The sequence below is a fragment of the Eptatretus burgeri genome, chromosome 12, assembly GCF_056783735.1.
Source record: "Eptatretus burgeri isolate ZD-2024b chromosome 12, Ebu_testis_v1, whole genome shotgun sequence".
Lineage (NCBI taxonomy): Eukaryota > Metazoa > Chordata > Myxini > Myxiniformes > Myxinidae > Eptatretus > Eptatretus burgeri.
In genome coordinates this window covers 643,066-650,160 of record NC_140972.1, presented here as the reverse complement: position 1 = coordinate 650,160, position 7,095 = coordinate 643,066, and the positions used below count along the sequence as shown (strand labels likewise).

At 44.9% G+C, this 7,095-nt stretch overlaps 1 protein-coding gene across 2 annotated transcripts in view; it reads left to right on the top strand.

Moving 5' to 3' along the window:
- The first annotated feature begins 488 nt into the window (after positions 1-488).
- Positions 489-7,095, top strand: part of PRELID1 (PRELI domain containing 1) — a 75,512-nt gene continuing 68,905 nt past the window's right edge. The window contains exons 1-2 of one of the 2 annotated variants that reach the window (XM_085849221.1): positions 491-687; positions 1,703-1,790. The gene's annotated coding sequence lies outside the window, so the exon portion shown is untranslated. Of the gene's footprint in view, positions 688-1,702; positions 1,791-7,095 lie in introns of both variants that reach the window. The other variant, XM_085849220.1, reaches the window with a different exon arrangement.

Genomic DNA, 7,095 nt, shown 5'->3' with positions numbered 1-7,095 from the left:
TGCAGTAATTTGTCATTATTTTGAATTTGGTGTCGTGAAACCAACGCTGATGTCGATGACGTCACGCGTAAAGTGGAAATTTCACATTTGTTATCGTGAAACCAACGTTAATGAAGATGCATCTCGATTGCACTGTACTCGAAGTGAGAAACCAGTCAGTAAAGTCGAGATCTTCATTGAAATGTAAATTAAATTCAATCAAGAGAAAAATCCTCGCAACAACAACAACAACAACAACGACAACGACAACGACAACGACAACGACAACGACAACGACAACAACAACGACGGAAGAATCGCCAATGTAAGAACGCAATTGCGGAGACATTCGTGATTTATGAGTTATTTCCACAATTAAACTGTAACTAATGCCATTGTCAGAGCCAAAACCAATTGTTTAAAATATATTGACAGATTCTACAGTCTTGGAGATACAGTCGATCGCACGTGCGCCGACCAATCACGTTTAAGGAAGAAGAAGAGCAGCGGAACGTGGTGACGTGCAACTGGGATGTTCCTGTGCGGGATGACGTTCGCCGTGGGGACCGGCGAGGAAGGGAGGTCGATAAACGTCTGTACAGTATCGCAAACACATCTGGTTGGAAAGGTCGATCGAAGAGCAGGGAATCCCTTTGGTGCAGGGAATCCATCTGACATTCCGTTCCGCAGCTGAGGGCAAGGCCAGGGGTAGGTGTCGGTCACGTGCTCACTCGCTCGCGCTCACTCGGTGTCGAGAAACGTTTCTTCTCGTTTTGTCCGACCCTCTCGTATATCCTTCACGACCATTTATGTTCCAGAAGCGGAAAAGGTGTCACATCGCGCACGATTTCTATTTTTTAGCGAACGAAGTGAGCTTAATACTTAACGCGTGCACGTGAGTGAATAGGAAACAACAACACAATAGCCCTGGCTATTTGGAATCCGTGTCGTTAGCTCTGACTTTTTGCTTCCGGTTGTTGTTAAACGCTGTGCGGTGTATAAACACGATTGGGTTTTATTTCTATCTTCTGAATATTACTTAACGCGTGCACATGAGAGAATAGGAAACAACAAAAACACACAATACCCTGGCAATTGTGAATCTGTCGTTGGCTATGACCATTTTGCTTCCGTTTTTGTTTTGTTTCCAGTTTTTGTCATGGGGAATGATGCATGCCGGGAGATCATGACCGGAAGTGTTTATTACTTACGAAATCTAAAGATTTCGTAAGTATATTGATGACTTCCGTTTGTTTGTTTGTAGGCACGATAACTCAAGAACGGAAGAAGCTACCAATGTCAAATTACACCACGTGATTCAGGAGGGTGATGGCTAGTGCTGATTAGATTTTGGTCAAAATCGGTCAAAGGTCAAGGTCACAGTGAGGTCAAACATAATTCCGTAAATTCATGTGGAGAAATGGAGTATTTTTGCTTCGCTCGACGTTGCGAGTTCGTTTTAACTTCGATTTTAATTTTGTCTTCGGTTTTTCCGATCGCTTAGGACGCTTAAAACTCGGTTGTCAAAATTCTGGTAAAAATCGGATGTTTTGGAGACGTTTTAAGATTGTATAAAAAATATTTCACTCGACACGTCACGGGTCGTCCCATGATGCAGTACGCTCGAGCAGACGATTCGTTGAGTTATGTTAAGGTATAATTGCGTGGAGAAATGGAGATTTTTGCTTCGGTCGACGTTACGATTTTTGATGTTTTGATACAGAATCATCGTAGAAACTTCTGGTTTGCGTCGCTACCTTCTTGAGAGACAGCTTTTATTAGACAAGGTCAGAGGTCAAGTTGACGATTTCGTAAGTACCAGTCTATGACTGCTTGTTTATTTATTCAATTATTTTTTCCCAAAGTTAATTTTATACTTCCGAAAGTGATTTTTTTCATGACAGGAAGTGTTTATTTTGTATTTAACATTACCGGGAGTGATATTGAAACTCTTTCCGGAACTTTTAATTTCTTTTATTCTTGACTAGAAGTTATCGTTTATTTATTTATTTATTCAATTATTTTTTTCCCAAAGTTAATTTTAATAAAGATGTCTCCCGCATAATCAAAAAATATTTTGTTAATCTTGATTTACATTATTTGTTCGCTGATCCCAAATCCAGGCCAAAGTAACCAGAAATTGCGTCAAAATCATCAGCTGTGCGGCGCTTACATGTACCACGGTATAGTTGGCAAGTATACAGTTGTGAACAAGTTTTATGTAAAGTAAGAAGAATTCTACGTTCGCTTCTAGGCTTTGCCTATTCCATATTTTGAGACCATTACCAATGAGTGCATTGCAAGTGGATATCAACCAAAAATGAATGAAGGGAAAAAATTGACGCGAATGAACCGATGAAGGAGGCGACTGTGCGCGAAATGTACATGTTGTTCCTCGAGGAGGAGTTGTTGTTGTTTTTTGGACGCTTGCTCATTGGCCTACTGTACACCAGGAAGGTCACACCGGGACGACACAGTTGTGTTCTGAGGAGCGTCGCCATTCAAATAAAGTCTTCGAGGTGATCACTAGTTTGACTTGTTACATTTGTCATTCCCCTCGCCGAAGGAGAACGTGGTGCATTTTTGGTCCGTTTGCTGTTTGTCTGTTTGTTTATTTGTCTGCGCAGAATATTCATGTTTTTATCCGCAACCACTTGTGGGATTGAGACGAAATTTTCACCATTGGTGTGACGGACGACTCGTGTCGAATGTTTGAATGATAACTATGACGTCATAGGTCACGTGCGGTGGCAGCCTTGTTGGAAAAACGGAAAAACCTTGGACTGCTGTATCTCCAAAACCACATCAAGGAAAAAATTGAAACTTGACACATAGCAATTACTCCTCCTGGGGAATGTGATTTTTTAAATGACATCATAGGTGCCTTAGTTATGACGTCATAATTGCATATGTAAAACGCCACATCCGATCAGTGTGAAAATTTTTGAGGGTCATCTACGAATTAAAGGTGCAGAATTTTATTTTGCTGTCCGATCACGTGATTCAGCAGCCATATTGCTTTTATTTTTTTTATAACCTTCAAAAATCTCTGACATGGCTGAACACATCGATGCGAAACTTTACACATATGACCGCCTATACATGAGGAGCAAAAGGTTCACACCGATGACTGCATCGGTCACATGGTTTGGCAGCCACATTGGATTTGCCCTAAAACATATAAAAATCTCCTTCTCCAGAATTAGACCATGTGGAGGTGTTCGCTATTACCTTCAGAAAATGATTTTCGTTGTGCAGATTTTGGCAATTAATGGTAAACCGAACATTAATGCACGATTTTGACACAGAAATGAAGAATCAAGGTTAGACTGATATGTACTTCAAAGAAAGCTCTTGTGAGGTCTTAAAATGATACAATATGTTTATACAGAGCCCTATTCACTGTTATTGAAGATGTTTATAATTAAAGGTCGTAAACCGAAGCAGTTACATATTTTTACCGGCCGAAAACGTCTGGACCGACCAGACAGGCCTTCAAGTTGAACAAGGCAACTGTTTGCTTAAAAGGCAGCCACACTGGCTATTAAAAGTAGTTACATTGACTATTAAAGGCAGTTACAGCGCCTATTAATGACAGTTACATTGGCTATTACGGATTAAATCAAAGACAAAGAGACTGCGCGACTCAGCCTGATGAAAAGTGGAACCGCCACAAGAGGATTACTGTCTTGGAACTCCAGTATTTCTTGCTCTGAAGCGGTTGCTGAACTTGGCTCTTGAACTTGACTGCTGCTATTACAAAACTCAAGTCCACTATTACATGCTAACCAACCTGAATACTACTGTGTAGTAGATCACCACAGCAAAAGCAGTGTAACACCCGCATTCACAGTTCGTTGTTGGAATCATCGTCAGTTCTGCTTTCATCATCCATAAATTCCATTTCTGCATGGGTCTGTTCATCGTTGGCGCAGTTTTGACACCCACAGCACTCTGTGCAGGACAGTCCTTTTGACTGGCAAGAACACTGGTTGGTCTCGCATTTCATCTTCTTGCAATTACATTTCGTCGCCTCTAACAGTTCCTTCGGCGCTGTTGGTTTGCTCAGCCAGTGAACAATCAGTGCTCTGTTGCGTTCCACTCATCCGTGGAATGTAGGAGAAGGGGCTTCTATAAACCTCTCAGTCGCGCGGTGGTGGATCGCAGACTGATAGTTCACTCTTTTGCAATGCAGCATCAGAGCGTCGCTTGTAGGCGGCAACTTCTGTTCTCCCAGCGACTGGCTGCAGAATAGCTTGTAGCGAGCCTGATCCACACTCTTCATGGTCGGCTGATTGTACATTGTGCAGACGAATTGTTCCAGGTCGTGAATGATATTCTGATCTAGCGTGAATTCTCGACCAATGCTCCCGAAACAGGTGATAGGATGGGGACCCTTCATCATCAAGTCAAATGGCCTTGTTTTGTCCTTACCGTGGAATGCACTGGTGGTATCACTTCCTGTGAAATTGTGCAAACCTATCAACGCATCGCAGGCAGAACTTTCCAGGGCATTACTCAGCTTCCTAATGTCAACGACAATAATGTCCTTGGGACTTCCTGTGACCAGATGGAAATTTCGTGCCCGAATCGACTTTGAGTGAGCCAATGCCAACACAAACACATCGGTGTCGAAACTCTCTATGCGCTCCGACTCTTCATTCTGTCCCGCGTGAGAAGCATGTAGCAGGAACTTCGTGTCAGCTTCGTCATGGTCACATTCAAGTTCAGCTACTGACGACACAGTCATGACACCATTCGACGCCTCGATTTTCTCACATTTGCCGGCATGACTGACGTACAACAGCATGTCGCCCAGTTTTGATGGAGAGATGTTTCTCATCCACGATTCGACGATTAACTCTATCAACGCCTCCTTGTTGGCTCTGCTCAGGAGATAATTGGCCCACTGTTTTGGAAGGGCTTGATCACGTCCGTAGATGGTTCACACCTGAAGATCGCCCGCCCTGCCCGCTCGTCTGGCATGCGCCAGGCACTTGATGCTAATACTTGGGAAAGTATCAAACACCACGTCCAGTCTCGAAGATTGGTTATGTCATGCTTTGGCCACTACGATGTTCAGCACCATCTCTTCCAGTTTGCCGAAAGTGTTAGGCAGTGAACCAGCCTTTATCGCCTGAATAACGGCCATTCCATCCACAATTGTTGCACCTTGGATAGGCCGAGCGTCCACACGGCAATCGGGCCACAGTTTCAGTATATGGTTGCGGAGTTTGGCTTTGTCCGTCTTGGCAATCGAACCATCACCGGATGCCAGCGGGAAAGATATGTTCGCCAGTGGGTACGCGAGCAGATCGTGGAGTGTTACATTGCTTTTCTCGCCAATCAACAGCAGTCGTGTGAAAAGACGACGTTCATTCGCAATTTCAACCTTCGGCATCTGTTGGTGGGGAGTCGCCTACTTGCCTCGCGCCTTCGCGAAAGTTGCCAATTTGGCCTTCGAAATCGGACTAAAGAATGGGACCTCACCCGAGAGAAGCCGATCACACATGAATTGCACGACAGCATTCTCTCCCTTGACATACGCGTTCATCAAGTCCGCAGAAGTGGCTGGCGGTGCGATGACACCTGAACTAATATTGACGAGTTCAAGGTGAGCGCCGGAGGAAGGGTTCATCATTTTGAAGTACTGTGTCCATCACTTGTACCACCACTGCTTCGTTCTTCTTCGAGCTCGACACATCCAAATCCTTTCTCGTCCGGGGCTCGTCATGGATACCCGCCATGGACTCACATTTCCTTGCGATTTCCACACGTGCTGGTTGGGACAGGATCCACTTCTTCACAGCTGTGTTTTTCTGAGTGTAACCAATGATGCCTCCACTGGTCTTGCTGTCCCTATTTAAAGTCTGCTCTATGATCTGATCACACGCAACACTACTAAATCCATAATGAGTATGCCGTTGGGCAGTCCATTTGCCATCCATAAATGCTTAATAGGTGACTGGGTGGGAGTGCTCGAGCCCGGCCATTTCCAGCCAGTAAACGGGTAAGTACCTTGCATAGTTTAGGTGATCGTACGCAAAGTACCAGGGCATTGACGCTCTCCTGATCGCAAGGTGTTTCGGCCAGTTCGAAGTACGAGTTGCCCATATAAGCTCGAGTGCTGGCTCCACCATTTCCAAGTAGGAGCACCAGAATGTGAATGTTTTGCTCGCTGTACATTGCTGCTGTCTGAAGTCGCTGTAGCGTGTGAACATTTCTAAGACCTCTTCCGATGACAGTAAATGTTCGAACAACGGAGACGGAAACGTTTCCTGGAGACGCTCTATACACCTCTGCGAGGGAGTCCGTGAAGGCCTGGAAGCTTAGTCTTCGTAGACGAGCTTGTGACAGCGCAGACTCCTGTTATAGTGGTGGCCGTTTATTACTGAATTTGCAGAACGCTGAGCGACAATACCAGACTCTATTATGAGGTCGAGCAGATCTGCATCTCTGAATCTTTTGCCGATCACCCCTCGGAAGCTCATGAGTTGGTGGAATTCGCCGAGATGAATTACCAACCTTTCTCTCAACTCCGGGTGCAACCAACGAATCTCCTGCGCCTTACTATAGATCGCTAGCTCAAAGACTCGAACTACTTCTTCACGTTCCAGTTTATCAGCCATATCGATGCTTTGGCGTAGGACAGTGTAAACGGAGTCCAGTTCCGTGGGTGATGCCTCGATCACGGGAAGGTAGATGATGGCTGACTTGGTAAACTCTTCATCCCGACGAAGGAGGGTGTTTTACCCAGTCCATGTCGGCAACCGCCCATCCGTTTTCTGGACCGTTTTCATTGTGTAATAGTGCACATCCAGCGATAGCTTGTCCTCTTGTGACGGACTGATGTCAATGTCACAACTGTAAAAGGCTGTGGTCCCTTGCCTTTTCCAACCACCATACTTGAGAATGGGTGGCGTGTTACCAACTAATGACCGCTGACGACGGCTAATTGGAGTCACTGGATGAGCGTGCTGAATCGGCTCAGAGGGTGCGTCTTGTATCATCATTCCATTGGTGTGGTGACTAGTCCCATGACCGGTGAGGGTCTCCTCACTGAAATCGATGTTATCGTACACAAATATTGTCGGTACATTTCTGAGGCAGTTTGAG